The following is a 17535-nucleotide window of genomic DNA, read 5'->3' on the forward strand; positions in this document are numbered from 1 at the left end:
CCTAGAACCTTTCACAGAAAGGARTGCTAAGAGACTGGCTGCAAAATTCTACTAATATAAAGGAATAATATAAAGACAGGATTGGGCAAGGTGCTGGTTTTCTGAATCCTTCTGGAAATACCATTTACAAACAAGCCAGACCTTTTCTTTGTCTCATTCAATGTCCATGCTCAAAGAGAACAGGATTTCACATTAATTTGACTGAATATGTTTGTTATTTCAAGTAAAACTCTCAAATCATCAAAAGGTCTCTATACATGAGGTATTTCAAGAAAGCAGACACAGGCCCCCCAGATCAAAGGTACACCATGCAGTCTGATTAAACTAAACCTTTCAAAGTGCATCCGAAGAAATTTTCTTTGATTCAGGGAACATGAAAACCAAGCTACCTTTGAACAAAAAAGTCCCAATGAAATCCAATAATTTTTTATAATTTAAGAAATTTAATGTTTCTTTGCTTCTGCCTTCTTATATGTCAATTAGAGTGGGACATTAACTGTTGCATGAAATATATATGGGGTCAAAGCCTAAAGCAGAGCCATCAATAATAATGTCTGCAGAGCATCTGAGTTTTCTTTGAATTTCATGCCACTTTAGAACAAAGATGCTTGCAAAAGTGCCAGCAAGTAGTGACATTTTATGTTGCTTATTAAAAAATTAACAGGGAGAAAAACTTTAAAAATCACACTTTGCATACTTTACAGCTATCCCTTTTTAACTAACTTGTAAACTTGTCTTTTATTCAGCATTTATCCTGTTTAGCTATCATGTGGCTGGTCTCACTGGATTCCATCCTGCCAGTCTCAAAAGATGTAAAGCACTCCCAACACCCTGAACATGAGAAACATCATGGAAAAACCACATACAGGTTGTGACTTATAAAAGCAGTTAGACATGAGTCTTTTCTATATCTWATTTTAGATAGAATTGTAGTATCTGCTCACTGTGTGCTCAGCTTTAAAAATTTAGTTAGCTCCATCCCTACATTATTTACATGCTGTTGTAGTTTCTTACCCTTTTTCATTGAGAAAAAATGAAGAAACATCTCCCTGAATATATGAAGATCTGGAATTTTTGGTTTTTCCATTGAAAAAAGGCAGCTAAAGGATGTTCAGGCTTTATTCCTGAGGGGTACCAACAGCAGTACTCTTCACTGTCACTTTTTCAGTAGCTCCTTCTTGGTGGTAGAACCTCTGACATCTAGTTTCAGTCAGTCTGGAAAATAAATGCTGTCCTCCTAATTTATATTTTTGCTCTTCCTACAAATTTTTTGCCTCCCCATCAGCTTTGGTTTCCTGACTAGCTGGGTTTTCTCAACCCTGTTTCATACTGCTCAGTTGTCATGTCTCTTGCTTCCACAGCCTCTCAACTTCCATCTTTAAACTGTCCTCCAGAAGTCCCTGAATTCTCTGAAGAAATTAACTTTTCTCATGGCATTTGTACCTTCCTGAACCCTCTTGCTTACTGGTGAAGGCATCTTCTGCACAGATTCTGCTTCTCGAGAAATAACAGCATGGTGTCTATTGGAAGGACTGCATATAAAGTCACCAAATCCAGCTATTTTTCTACTTTCTGTGGATGCCATAATCTTTTTTTTTGAATACTGTTAGGTGAAAGCCAAGATTATGAAAAGTTTTCCCAGTAACAGGTAAACTTTCCTAGTTATGATCATAAAGATGTGATAGCTATAACCATCATGAAGGCGAGGAGCACCTGGCAGGCACAAAAAATGCAGATGAACAGGTATCAGTGGCTGTTAATGGATGGCCTGGCATAATGAATGATAAGAAATATGAAAATGTCTGTTTATTAGCCTGTTTTCCCTATTTGATTGGTGTCTAATGACAGTCACCTTGGCCACCTGCTGCTTAGCCCTTGCTCATTTTCAGGATATTGATGCAACCGTAGGCTTTGGGCTGTGATCACRGCAATCAAAACCCTAAAGACTCACCCGGTGATTGAGTGCAAAGGGGCTGAAGAAGCTGTCAGACACTGCCATGTGCTGTCTGTGCTGTAATTGTTTCCAGTGGTCAGCAAAAGCCRAAACAGAGCCGTAAGGTTTTCCAGATCAGGCTGAATGTCTCCCGCACAGTCTAATACATGATATGGCCCTTTCCTGGAACACTGAGCCCTCAAAGAGAGTGATGAAGCAGAAGAATGGGCACTGYGCCATTGCATCAGATGAAAGGGACACTGGTGGATATTTGCCATGGGAATACTTGACTGGAAAGCACTTGATCTACTGTCTGTTAGCTCATGGGAATGGAACTAGTAAACTTGGGAAACCTCAAATAAATTCCCATTGTATATATAATATAATCCAAAACAGAATCTTCTCGGGAACAATTGCTAATGATACTGGAAGTCATCCTTGTTTAGTGRAAGAGACAATTTTCTATTATACATTTYGGTGCAGAYTTTTATATTGAAAATTTTGGCCCARTATTYACAAGATGGGAAATCTGTCRTWAGTGAAATCTTTTGAAGCACCATCTTACTATGGGATTAYAAAGAATATATTTTTAAAAGCCTGTTTCTGCCACCCTTGCAATGACATGAGGAACCTTTAAAATTACCTAGATGATAAATTGCTGTTTCAGAAGAATTCTTGAATGAGCTCATCTTTGTACCCTCTCCACCATAGTCATGGTTTGTGTTACAAACCAGATGAGCTGAACATTTACCTCAGATCTTTTTTCTAATTTATGAAACAAATGTGCAATAAAGACTAACTTAGTCTCACACACAAGCATCTTCACTGACATCTGAAGCAATCCAATGATTTTGTCACTGTGTGTTCTGAGATGAAATTATTTTAAAATTCTTCCTTAGTCCAAAGTTTTCCTTAGCCTGTAAAGTTTTTTTAATCAATCATCTGCAGATACCTCACACTGAATAAGTCATGCATTTCTAAATAGCTTCCCTAGAGGGTTTTTATTCRGTGTTTAATAGAAACCATTAAGTCACTGGAATCAGAATACATGKCTAACATATTAAGAAGTCCAGAATAAAATAACTGAAGTCAAACTGTAAAGARCTTCTCTTTTATTTACTAGACCCCAAACAATGAATCAACATAGACTAGTGAATGATATATTGAATATAACTTATTTATAAGWTATATATAAATAAATAATGTGGTATTGTGGTTGGGGGCATGAAATATAAGGAAATTTTTATGTTCATTTTGAAAGTAAATCAGCTGGGGTAAGTTTAATAATTCTTTTCTGTTATATCTGTTATTAAACAGATTGTTAAATTATTAAATAAATATTAACAATTATTATTGTTATTAAACAATAATTTTTTTCTGCCTTGCAGATTTGCTCTTGTTTTAAGTTTTCTCCTCTGACCCTTGAAAGCAAGTTTCCATACTGGCTGTCTATAATCCAGCATCTCCATTCAGATTTCATCTCAAAACATCTTTTTTGCCCGTTTCTTTTACTTTCACAAGACACAGYCAGAGAATAATGTGTCTCAGCTGCCACAGAAAGCATTCCACCAAAAGAATGCACCCAAATTTGACCCAGGGAACAAGATAGACCCCACAGTATATAAAAACCTTACAGCAAAGTAAGGCTGGCAAGCTCCAAATTAAATGTCTTTTCAGACAGCTCTAGCTACTCTGTTACTCCATAACCTTCCCATGGTCCATTCCCTCTGTGTATTAAAAAAAAAAAAAAAAATCAGGTTTTTGGAAAGAAAAGTCTTTTAACAATAACTCCAAGGTGCAGGGGAAACTYAGTTTTCCTATTTAAATTATGCTCAAATTTCATTCCCCTCTTTGTCTACATTCTTCTCCCTTTCCCTTTCTTTTTTTGTTCTGATTTCCGAATGGATTAAAATTAAATTAAACTCTTTAGAAAAGAAGGGAGGAAAAAAGACACACATGCATGTCTTCTCAGCTGTTTTTTTAAACTCTCTCAGCCCTAATAAAATGCTATATACCTATGCATTGCAGAACAACATTATTTTTGCTGTAAAAACACCACCATGTGCTTGTTCTTAGATATGAGTCCTCTGTGCAAGATCTTTTCACACATGGAAAAACAGCTGATATTTCATCACTTTCATGAAGGAATAAATAGAGGAATCATGGAAGAGAAATCCACTGCTGTTCTTTTCTGTTTTTCTAGTCACAGATGCAGCTTCTTCAGCATCGGGTTGTGCATGTTGATATTAATGATGAAAGTAATTTTCTTATATAGTCTTCTTATATAGTGTCTGTTGCATCAGAAGTTTAAATTATTTTGGTGTGCCCCGCAGTAGTCACCTGCTACAAACTTCCAACAAAATGAGGAGAAAAACTCATTTCCTAAACCTATCTCCTGCTGAACCTAATAGAAGAACTGAGCACTTTYCCGTTTCAGGAATCACAGAATGGCTGAGGTTGGARGTGGTTTGGAGGTCATTTCACCCATTTCCCYTGCTGGAGCAGGACAGCTGAGAGCCCCAAACCTCAAACCATGTCCAGCTGGCTTTGGAATTCCTCCAGRGATGGAGACTCTGCAACCTCTCTGGCCAGCCTGTGCTAGTGCTTGATAAAATTCACAGAAAAATATGTTTGCTGGTGTTCAGTGTTCAKTCTGTGTCCACTGCCTGTCCTGTCACTGGGCACCACTGAAGRGAGCCTGGCTCTGTCCCCTTTACAGCCCCCCTTCAGGTTTATTGGTGACACCTCAGTGATGATTTATTATCGAGGATACCCTTCAGTGTTTGCTCATAGGAGAGGTGCTCCAGACCCTCAGTCTTTGCTCACAGGAGAGGTGCTCCAGACCTTACTCATCCTGAGGGTGCTCCACTGATCTCTCCCCAGTGTGTCCAGGATCTGCAAGTAAAGATGGGCTCAGAGCAAAGCAGAGCCTGTGCTAAACACCCTTGAGTGAGGCAGTGACACAGGCAGTGAAACAGAAGGTAAAAAAGCTGTGCAAATTCAGAATATCAAAGGTGATCTGTTACACCTTGGATTCTGTTCGTAAAGCCTTAGCACACAGGAATACAACTTGCCTGGGGCACGTTCTGTTTTTTTTGTTTCTGATGGGGAACAAGAGGGAAAACCAAGCTTTAGAGAGGAGCAGGAGTGGGAGAGAGCAGAGCTGCTTGGAGGAAATGCATCTGTGGGTGCACATGTCCGTGTGTCTGTCTGTGTGGGTCCTGCAGACAGCGTCTGCTACTGCGAGGGCTCTGGAATCTGAGGCAAACTGTTTCGTGTATTAAAAAGCTGTGTTAGTAAGAGGATCTTTTCAGAAACAGACAGATGGGGTGTCTATGCCAAAAAATGACATTGCAAAGGGATTAACCGTTTAAGTGGTCAAATTAAACACGACAGCAATAGTTRGCTTCCCTTGGCCTGCAGCTCCTCTGCATGAGGCAGCTTGTCTCAAGTTGCCAATAGCTCACTGCTGCTAAGGCTGGGAGACAGTAATGTCAGCAATTGGGACATTTCCCAGCCTCCCTGTGTCTGAACTCATGCCTGSTGCTCTTATCTGTGCTGGGGCAGGATCCCCATCTCCCTGTGCCTAAACCCAGAGCGCAGCTCCCAGGGCAGATCGTTCTGGAGCACAGTCCCAGCACCTGGCATCGACGTGTTTATTCTGGCAAAACCAAACTTCTGCTGCGTAATATGGGTGGARGAAGCTGCTCTGGTGGATACAGAGTTTTGTCATAACTAAATCTACAGCAGGGACTTCTGCTTCCATGAGAAAGGATAATACTCAACTGATAYTGTAGTTTGTAGTGGAAGTCTGGCCTAAATCCAGGACTGGGACTTATAACAGGGTTCTTCTTCTTGCTCTTCTTCTTCTGCTTCTTCGTAATTATTATTATCAGTCTTATTTAGATTAAAGCCCTGGCTTAATACTTGATTCAGGATATTAGGAATAGAAATGGGGTAAAACAATGGGCATGCAGAGTTGCTCTGGTCAGATCCATGGCTATCCCAACACCATTGTGGTGTCTCTTGCACTTGGCTTTACTCTTTCAAAGCAAGCTCATCTATTTTTGGACAATTCTACCATAAGGTTTCTAGATCTCCTGGAAGATTATTAGCTGGTATCAGAGACCATCAGCTGGTTGGGTTTTTTCCTTCTTTTCAGAAGGAAAAACCTGCTTTATAAATAACTACTTAGTAGCTTCAGTCTCAAGTTCCATAGCAAAACATGTGAGATGTGCTTTAGTCCTAGCTTAGCAATATCAATTTATGGTATCAAATGAATGAAGCTGCTCTCAGAGTCAGCCCAGTCCTTCCAAAGGTTATACCTGGCCCCTTTTCCCTCCCTGTTACCCAGCTTTTACAATTTTCCCAGTCCCTGTGTGCACATTGTGTCACTTCACTGCTCACTGCTCCATGCATGGCCTCTTTCACTGGGGTTAACAATGTTCACACTGTCATAATTTTTCTCCTTCCAGCTTGGATTCCACCAAACAAATTCAGCAGCAAATCTGACCTGAGCTGCACATGGCCAGGGCTGCCCCTGCCACAACCCAAGTCCAGGAATTTTGTGCAAGTGTCTCTCTAACTCATYGAAGGTGTGTCCTGGCACAGCTCCGGGAGCGTCTTGAGTTGGTTTGTTCAGACTGAGTCACTTACAAACACAGTACCTTCATAACCACAGGAAAGTGTTCTCCTTTCCACCCCCGTTTCACCCCTCATTTGAAGCAAACCAGTGCAGTYGTGGTGTTTTAGGACAGTTATGGGCATTTCCCTRCTTCTCACATGAGGAACCCTAAATGGTTCACTGACCTACTCTGGACCCCATTTGATCATTGTGCCACAGAGATCAACTTAAGTCTGCCAGAATTTTAATACTAAAACCTCCAGCAGTTCCTAAGTAAATTGCAAGAGATTGTTAAAGGCCCTAACTAATGAAAATTGGCTTTGAAACCACCATAAATWGRARAGGGAACAACAAATGAGCTGGCAAYGCTTGCTGCTGATAGCAGGTTCTGAAASATAAAAGCATCTGCAGAAGATTTGCATGGCAATGAACACCCAGTCCCACACAGAGCAAAAGGGAGACACTGAGGCACATTCCAGCCCTCCCAAGGAATGAGATCTGGGGCCATAATGGATGTGTGTGGGAGAATACCAGCTCACAGCAAGCTAGACCACAAGGAATTATTAAGAAAAAAAAATAAACCTGAGAACTACTCTGTGCCTATATTTTAAATGCCAGGTACAATCTTAGTGTCCTACATTGTAAAAAGGGRTAGAACTAGAAAAGGTGCAGAAAAAGGTACCAAAAAGTGCCCAGTCCTGTGGAGAGGCAGGCACAGAAAGATGAGCTGTGTGTGGCACGATCCCTGTGCTGTCAGGGACATCAGAGGCTCAGCACAGCTCTTGCTGGATCTCTGATCAGCCCCYGCCTTTTGGGGTTTTTAACATGTAAATCCTTCGTGGAGCTAAATCTGCATAGCCTTGAGACAAAATGCCAAGAATCTCTGAAAGAGCCAGTCAACACAGCTGGAAAAAATGTTCTGGATAAGGAATTGCAGGCAGCAGAAGTGCTGAAGTGCAGTGAGATTAAACTAAAGCTGTTCTGAGCAGACTGACACAAACACCCCTGCACAAACAGTGTCTTCAGTATCATYCACAAAGCTGCTAGTGTCAGTGAAGCTGACTTTACCCGAAATAATTGTGCATTTTTTTTCTACTTTTATCTAAATTTACAAAAATGGCAGCAGCTCTCATCTGCTGAAGTGTCTGTCTGGAAGTCAGCTGGACAAACAAACAGGGATTCACTGGAGCTGCATCCAGAGCCTGGAGAGCTGCAGGACACAGAGCAGTTGCAGAGCCTGTCCTGATCCAGGGGCTGCCCAGGTGTCAGATGGGCAAGGACTAACACAGCAAACTGCTGGRAAAATGCTAAGCACAATACACCCCTGATTCTGTGCTGTTTGTGCTGCATTTCTCATTCATGGTGTCATGTCTGACTGTTCTGAAGCTCTGATCACAGAGGGGCCTGGCAAAGGACCACTCTCACTGCATTTTGGATTGTTCTCTCTGAGAGCAGCCTCAGAATGGTCACATCTCGTGTGCAGGTTGCCTGTTTGCCACGTGTTATCCTTACAGACACACAAACACACCTATCAATAAATTAATTTAGCGTGAGAATTCAGTGGTGAGACAGAGCACCCCAAGAGGAAAGTTCTTTCCTGTTGAGATAAAGCAGTTACTCTGTTAGCTAAGCCAGAAGAGACTTTTTTTTAACCTTACCCAGAATTGCTTAGACTGAGATTTTCTGAACATCTATGCATTTGAAAAAGACTAAACTATTTGAAAGGAGCTATTAGCATGCATGCTTCAGCTTCACTTCTTTTTCATGTTAGGCTCTTACRGAAAAATACCAGATTTTGATATGAACATCTGTTTCATGTTTTTCTAAATGTGAGCTTAGTATGAAAATTAACCCATGAATTTTTGGTTTCAGCAGTCTTCTGTCTCTTCAGAGTGCATTCAGGAGCCTTGTCTTTCGAGCATTTCTGGGAACTCAGCTCAGCCTATGGCTGTGGCTTCTTCTGGAAAGAACTCAGCCAATATTGGATGTGTTCAGATGTTTAATGTAACATTGGAAAGTAATTACTTTCCAATTAGCCTCCATTAGGAGTTGTTTTTGGTGAGGCAGGCCAAGAGAAGGAACTCAGCTCWCAGTCTTGTGCAACCTCATTTAACTTTTATCCCAGGAAAGGGCAGGGAAATAACAACCACATTTKCTCTTTCCAGAAAGGTGTTTTAGTTACCAACAGGCCCAGGAGATGTTCAGCAATCGTGGAACCCCTGCTCAGAGCACAAATCTGAGCTCGATTCAGGGGCAGCTCCTTCTCCCCACCCCAGAGGATGAAGGCAGTGGACACCATCACATTTCCATCCACCAAAACAAAGGCAGTTTTCTTTGCTGCCAGCTGGGGGTTCATCAGCTGAAGGTAGTGACAAATGGCAAATGTCCCCAAATGCAGGGGTTCCTTTCAGTGTGGGMGAGCACCCAAAATGCCAGAGGATTTTCTGAGTTACCCAAACACCAAACAAACCCAGAACTTTGGTACTTCCTGCTCCAGGCTGGCTCAGGAATCGCTCAAATGTGTTTTCTTTTTGCCAGACTGGCAGTTCCCATGCAGGATTCAAGGGGATATATGAGGGGGAAGAAGAGAATTAAATAAGAAAATGTTTTGTTCCCTTTAAACTCTTCAGAATGTTTGACCTTGACCTGGGGGAGTTTCAGATAGAATTCATGTCACGAGTTTGGCTGGCTGTGAGCATAACAAGATCCTGCTTCAGCTTATGGAAACTGGGGCTATTTTATTCTGTTACTACATAAAGAAACATTCTTACCATGGTGAGATGGTTTTGCACACATTTGCACTGAGAACCTAAAAATTCCAGTGGTGACATCTTTCAAAGCTGTTGAGACCCTGTTAATTTCCCCTTCAAACGTATGGATGATGCAYGGGCTTTGCTTTTAATACCTGTTCATCTATTTTATTTTATTTTTACATGCTACCATTGTATTTCTGAGGCCATCAGTGACATCCAGTGGCCAACTAGATTAAGCCTAGACATGTTTTATAGACATCTGCCCACTGCTTTCCTTAGTAAAAAAAAATCAATATAAATGTTAWTCATGAAGTTGACTTCTTTAGATTAATTCTCTCTCAGGTGTGATGGGAATCTTCCTGGAGAAGGCTCTCAGGAGTGGATGCTCACTCTGCTCCCTCCCTTTGAGATGGTGACCCCAAATGCTCCATGAGAGGCATGGGGATGTGATTCCAGYTCTGTGTTCTGTGCCAGGATCAGTCAAAACAGAAGCTGCAGTCTCTCAGGATTTGAATTGGTGCACAATTATAAACAGGGSATTTTTTGTTTTGTTGCAGGCAGACATGAATCTAAATATAAGTGTGTCTTGTCCTCTCCATTACATTAATAAAATTTCATTTTTACTAATATATTTTAAATGAGCTACTCTAAAAGCAGTTGGTAATAAAGGCAAGGGAAATGTAAATGTTTATTCAGCCCGAATCGTATATCTGAATRAAAAATGGGTGTGGAGCACWACAGAATGRGTAAAAARTGTCAATCATACTGCATCCAACAGAAATGTACAAACAAAATTGGATGTGATASCAAATTTTCAATACTGAATTTTAGSCTTCCTTGCAGTGAGCGACTGTGGTTAGCTCAGTTAAACAGTTTATTGTAAACCTTTATTGGGTTACAGAGTTATTGGGTGTTCTGGAGAAGGTGGTTGGTGATGTCCAGCCCCTCCAGAAGGGCCAGCACAGGGGGTTGTGTCTGGTCCTGGCAGTGCTGCCCTCCCTGGGGGTGGTGGATGTTCATGTCCAGCCCCTGCCAGGGGTGAAAGCAAACAGGGATGCCCATACAGAGGACAAACCCATTAAATTCTGTTGGCAAATGGCCTCTTTTTAATAGAAAAGGGTCTGGGGAGAGCAGGAGTTGAGCACAAACCCTTTGGTGTGCAGTTCCTGGGGCACAGGGAGCTCATTTGCAGGTTTAGCAGAGCACACACAATGGCACWGTTCACTCCCATCCTGTTCCAGCACCAGCAGCAGTCACTGTGCTGCTCACACGTCTGCCTTGTGGTGCCTCTCATCTTTTACTAGACAGTCAATTTTCCTGTGACCTGCTTCAATAAACTATTATGTCTGCACTTTGCAAAAAATTAAAGAGCTAAATGCAGTGCTTTGGAAAAGGATGTTCATGCCAGCTATTACCATTGTCATATTTGTGATTTATTTCCCCCCCATTATCCTTTTTCCATAGCTGGCACAAACTAAAGAAATGGGGCTGCTTATAAAAAATAGTTGCAGTCATCAGAAACAAGGAGAAAAAATAATAAATTCCAGAACTCTAGTTTAGAATAAAGTGGCTCACTTCTGGGAAACATAGCATAAGTATGAAGTTGCAGTGAACAAAAACTAAATGTCTGTTGTTCATTAGTCCACCAGATAATGAATTAACAATACTTCATGGATTAGGGCATGCAAAGATGGAATCTGTGCTCATCTGTACAATTGACATTGTACAGGGGGGGAAGGGCACCAATGAAACAAAAACGTACARCCCATCTAGGCTGACACTGTCAGACAGGGAACCACCTCTTCATTTACTGTAATTTATATTCTTTTAAATACATAAATAACATGCATTYAATTGGTCAAGAGAAGCCAAACCCAAAGCTGTGGTTTTAAAAGCTTACAGATTTGAAGTGCAGTAAATGGACTTTAATTTCAATGGTAACAGATGYTTACCAAGCTTTCTTGATCCTTGCCGAGGACAGACTGACTTACAGGGACAGACACTCAGAGCAAATATTCTCCTCCTCCTTGTAGGCTGAAAATTTTCATCAACTGAACAATCTTGGTTGCACTTCAGTGTCTATCCACAGTAACCAGCAGCCACTGCAATGGCAGCCTTGTGCACTGGCTGTCAGTCAGCAATGGAGAGGGACTGCAAATATGTACATTTGAATACTTGTAGAAATTAGTTTTATATATATATATATATAATATACTATATATTATATGGTGGCAAAATATACTTTCTTTTCATACCAAGCACTTTAATAAGTCTATTGAAGGTGTCATTACAAATATCAGTATTCAATTCCAGGGTATGAGTGCCTTCATTTTTTTTTCGGTGGGAGAGCAACAGCTTCCTCCAATTTCACAGCAGAGAGAAAGGGCAAAGCTTGCCAAGCTGCTGCAAAYAAAAAGCAGAGAAATGCTGTGGATGGTTTCTGCAGTGATTGCCACTGAAGGCCAGTCACACATTTAGAAASTTGCAATTACCCATGCAAGGCACCGCAGCGAAAGGCTGTGCAGTTGGTACTGCGGTCACTGGCAGTTTGCTCTGTTCTGCTCCATGGTTTCCTTTTTATGCATCTTGTAGGGACATTTTGAGGATGTTTCACCACTGTAATATACAAACAGCATTTTCTGTGAGGYAGAAAATTAAAATCAAAGGTGGATACCCAAAGGCATTGAGGAAGTATGTTAGCTTCTTTATTTATTCAGTGATTTAAAGAATCTGGTAAGGAAACTGGCAGAGCTAAGCCAAGAGCTCTCAATTGGATAGTTGAGGTCGAGGTCCTCAGCTCCCTATCAGCTCCATATTCAGCTCGTTTCAAGAAGCTTTTGCCATATGTTTGCTTTAAACGGTGCTGATAACCCACAGCTTAAAAATGCCACTTCTTCACTCAGTGTGGAGCACTTGCTAATTTTTTCAGGGAAACCAATCATACCTGCATTTTGGAAATCTAACTTTCAAAAGGCTCCTTTGCACTTCTAACGATGGGGTTCAGRTCTGCTAAGCTCCTGCTTGTTGCTGAACCCATTTTCATTAACATTTCCCGACAGAGAGCTCGTCACAGCCCTGCCAGCACTGTTCTTCCATCTAAGGTTTGTCTCGGTTTTGGGCTAGGTTACAGCAATTATGGAATTAATTACTGGCTGTACAGCTGTTCTCCCACACCCTGCCAAGAGGCAGCCTAGCACACAGTCTACCTTGTAGAAAATGCTGGTGACAAAGCAAATCCAGAGTGCTCAGTCTGAGATGGACACAGCAGCTCCAATCACGGAGCCCAAGCAGAGCGATGCAGGAAACGCTGGAAGTTTTTGTCCCCTGTTTAGGCCACCAAATCCTCTATCCAGTTATCCTGACCCTGAAGCTGCCCATCAGCTGGAGGAGGATTATTTCTCAAGTGCATTGTTTGTACTTGTGCYCCTGTGCATTTCAAGATGCCAATACAGAGCTCTGTTTGATCTGCTGCCTATGTTGACACGGACACATTTTCTCTAAGAACCAGAGGTAAAATCAGCATTACTCCGATTTAACTGGTGGCACTTTTCCCTTTCCACCTGCTTCCCACATCCTACCCAGCCACCAGCCCACAACATCTCCCATGTGCTTCAGCAGAGGGTAGRTTTTTGTTATAAAATATCTTGCTTTGAAAAGCTCAAATCATAACGTGTGTCCTTGGAGATTCTTTCTGCAGCCTGGTCAGAACAGGAGCTCACAGCTCCTCTGCAGGTGCGAGCTGTGGGCACAGACCTCACGTGTGGCTTTTGATTGGACTTCCCAGGTTCTTTGTTTTAATCAAGACAGCTCCTTTGTTAATCAAACATGCTCCTYTTCCTGCTAAAAGCTGGTAGAAGTTGCAAGCAACTGTAAGAAAAATTCAAGACCCTATGGGACAGAGCACAGCTGCCATGAAGAAGCAGCCTGGGCTGAATTTAAAGCTGCATCCTGAACAAAAGTCGTCTGCCACAGCTCCAGCTCAGCAGAACTCTTCCTCCAGCTCTCACCAAAGRCATCATCTCAGTCCAGAATCCCCAAGGCAGCTCAGTTCAAAAGCATCCAGTGTGCTGCGTGCYTTTGTCACCACTGGAGGCTGGGAGGGCTTGAGGCAGGCGAGGATGAGTCAGGCTTTCAAAGATAGCGCTAATTCTCCATTGTTGTGCTTGCAATTTGCAATTCATTGGATTACATAAATCACCCATTAGCAACCCGAAACATTCCCACATTGCTTCAGAAGCCAACCACACCAAGGCTTCTGACATTTGAATAGCGAACCCTCACAGTGAAACGCTTGTGTGCTATTCAAAAAGCAAAATAATATTTTGAAGAAATGGCAAGTAATTTTGGACAAATAGACTGGGTAATTTTTAAAAAATCTGTGAGCCAAAAAAAGGATTTGTTGTAGTTAATAATTCAGCCTGAACACCTTCAAAACCAAATCCCAAAGCTAGGTGTTTGCCTTCTGACTGCCCTCCTCATGACAACTTTGCTCAGCAGCTAGCAGAATTGTTCGGCTTTTTTTATTTATTTTCAAGATGGTTTTCATCTGGAAAAAATATTTTAGTTATAGAAGCAGTAATAAGAACTTTTTGGAATCATATACTTATTTTCTATGTATGTTTCTGTTGTTATCATGCTCCTCTGCTAGTGGAATCTGAATTGGCCCTGTAATGTCTGTGAAACTGCTTCCACTGCCTTGCTTTCAGCTTTCACTGACTTTCACTAAGTTGTCCAGTGGCTCCCTGCCAATCTGAAAGTCTCTGTAAATGCAAAGCAATTCTCTGAGGATCATGTGGAAGCACAAGTGCTTTGGTTTCAGTAATAGACAAGGCAGAATCTAAAAAACATTTTTGGATATATATTTATTTATACAGCCTAAATGGGTATAATACTGCGTAGGATGCTGTTGGCGTTGGAACTCCCAAACTGGATCTTAGACATTCAGAGCTTTTCCTGTCCTGCAGTGAAGCCTGAATGTTGCAGAAGCAGAGAGAAAGAAATGAACTTTTTGGAACCTGATTATCTTTCTGGTCCCTTCTACCCAAACCATTCTATGATTATCAATATTGAGCTATCACATTTCACCCCTCTGGTGCACACAAATCTGAATGGCTTCAGCTCAGTCACTCCCAGGCACATCTGACACTGGAATTTTGCTTCTCCCTGATGTTCATCAGTTGCTTTTCTACCTGTGCTCACCATTCCAAGTCCCAAGACAGGAATTCTGTTCCTGCAGGGGTCCCTGGGTCTGAGCACAGCGCTGCTGTCCAGGGAAGCCTTTGCAGCGTCTCAGGGCTGGGGGTGCAGCCCCCCAGAGCTGCTCAGGTGAGCTCTGGGGGTGGAAACACCTCCTGTCCGTGGTGTTTGAGGAGGATTGGACAGCCGGGAAATTAACCCCGGGGTTTGCTGTTGTGGGTTAGCCGAGTGCTTGGGGGTTTTTTTCACTTCTCTGAAGAATGTTAAAAATTTGCGAAGCAGAACTGGGCAGAGAGTTGCTGGAAAAACAGGAAAATTATGGGAATGACCAGATGTTAGGACTGAATTTTCATCTACCCCAAAACAAGCAAGAATTAAGTTGGATAAAATTCTTYCTTTGGGGCCAGACAAGTTTCATTCCAGCTGAAGTGTTCAGGGGTTTGTTTCTATTTTGAGTGGAATTACTTCTGGCTAGCTTTTGTTGACCTAAATAATTTTTTTTTAAKTTTTTTTTTCTAAAAACTTCATCCACCTCAGCTGTAGAAGTTACTTTTACACAGAACTGCTGATTACAGAGCARTGGGAGCTCATCTATCATTTCTCCCCACCCACACAAGAGAAATGGTGGATCCCACCATGCCTGGATGGAAATGACCACAGGATCTCTGAGTGAGTCCAGAGAGGCGTGAGCATAGGATGGTCAGCCGGGCTGGGCATCTGCCCCTGCCCCCTCACTTGMTTTTTCAGCCATAAAATACTGTACCATTTTCACTGATCTCAGATAAAATAATCTCTCTCTAATCCACAGAGATTCTGGGACTGAAATGGAGAGGAAGAGAATTTTTTTCCCCCTGAAAAGCACTCACAACCACTCCTTTCTCATTAGTGTGCTTGATTAATCACAYTATCTCCTCTGAGGTTTACTGATTTAGTAAATGCATGAGATTGCATCATCAACTTGAGTAAAGGAACACCCAACCCAATTCTTTTTCCTAAAAAACTGCTGTGAGAATGTATGTGCAGAAAATACACAAATACAGAAAATACACAAATACAAAAAATACACTGAATACACAATGTTTTCTTCTTCATCAGTAACGAGTGCCCTGGCTGGTCACGGCTGCAAACAAACATGCAAAATCAGGAGACATTAAAGAAGAGTTGATTCTCCTGCAATAAAGTTGTTTGCCTGTTAAATCTGTTCCTAAAGACAGGAATCAATCCTGGCTGAGGATGGCAGGAGACACGAGAGTCAGCTGCACTCAAAGCCCTCCAAGGAGAATCATAAAATAACTTCAGTGGTGACTTTTTGTGTTTTCTGTGCTCCAGAATGACTCCACAGGCACTGGTCATAATAAACCAGATATTGGTAGTGCTTGCCACACCCTGTCAGATAACAGGTGTATCTTAAAGACAAGTAATCATAACCTTCCAAGATTATTAGCAAAAATACAGCTACAAAACAAGGTAGAAACAAATTTAATTACCGTGTTAATTCTCTCTTGGGATGAGAAATACTGACTACACTCCTATGRTTGCTTACTTTATGCATCAAGTCTTGCCACTACTACTGTTTAAGTTAAAAATGTGGAACTGCATTGCAGGTGTGAAGTTTTGTGCTGGAACAGTCTCTGACTGTTATGCAGTTCTAGGATCTTAAAAAACTAACTTTCATCCTTTCTAGGACAAATAAAAGCTGGAGCTGCTAGGCAATGGAAGGATACAAATACATTTGTTCAAACTGTGTCCCCTCTTCTATTAAGGACTTTGTAATAATTGATACAWAATTAAATATTTTTGTGAAAAATCKGAGGATTTCTTWCCTCTGCCAATTAGCATTTTAGCATGCAATATAAAAGAGTCTCTCTAGTGAAAAGGAGGAAGAAATCAGCAGGACATTCACTAAGAAAATGTTCAGACTGGGCACAGACCCCTGGATTTACTGACACATCTACCAAGGAAAAGTGGAACTTTTTCCAGCCCCTGAGACTGTATGATTTCAGTCATTTACTCTTTAACATTGAAACTCCACAGTTCTTTCTATCTTCAGTGTCATAAGATCGAAGTTAAAAAAAAAATCAAGAAGAGTGTCTATGCTTCCTTTTCTGCCTGACATATGCAGACAATACTGCTGATGGAGATTAGAAAATGCCATTGCTCAGCTACCAAAGGAGACATTGGATCAGGTCCCTTGGAAGACAATCCTTTGGACATCAGATCTGTGTACCATTCCTTCAGAAAACATCATTTTTTAAATCAATTTTTTTGTTGTTGCTGTTTTTAGAGATTAATTTTAATGCCACTTGTTAATCTTTGTTTTAGATAGCAACAGCTACCTTTATTTTTAATTTGAGAATATCTGCTGTTTCTGGGTCTGATATYCTGCAGCAAAGAACTGTGCAAAGTRAGCCTTCATGAAACAATCTGCCTTCAGATGTTGTGGACAAATCCCATTGAACCTGCAGCACAACTTCCCCCTATAAAATGTTTTTATCAGCAGAATAATGTTTCTSTATAAACTGCTCTGGATTTCTAGAGCAAATGTAAAGTGCTGTTTCTGAACAGCAATGCTATTTCCTCCACAAAAGGAGAATATGCTTCAATTTTTGGCAAGAAACTCCCCTTCTACCCTGGGATAGCTTGCATGAGTGAAAGGAACAAGCCACTATGAAGTGAATACTCAAGAAAGAAAGAAAGAATGAAAGTGTGAAAGAAAGAAAGAAAACTCTCCTCCTGCTTGCAAACAGAAGATTGGTTCATTTGCGCATGCTGTGCAAAACTTGCCACAAAGTCCTTTGTGCCATCAGCATGAAAAGAATCCTTTGCCCAGGCGGGAGATTAGGGTGGCCAGCGGGGATCCCTGCACCCGAAATTCAGCTCAGAATGGGCAAGTTCATGGGAAGTTGGGATTTTAAAGGGATTGTTCTGATGATGCCAAAAGAGCAGCAGGAGCAGCCAACTCCACGGGTGCATCCAAATGCCAGTTTTGTCTCATACGAGAGGTACAGAGGGCACAGCGGGCTGGGAGG

The sequence above is a fragment of the Malurus melanocephalus genome, unplaced genomic scaffold (assembly GCF_030028575.1).
Source record: "Malurus melanocephalus ecotype Western Australia unplaced genomic scaffold, MMel_1.1 scaffold_196, whole genome shotgun sequence".
NCBI lineage: Eukaryota > Metazoa > Chordata > Aves > Passeriformes > Maluridae > Malurus > Malurus melanocephalus.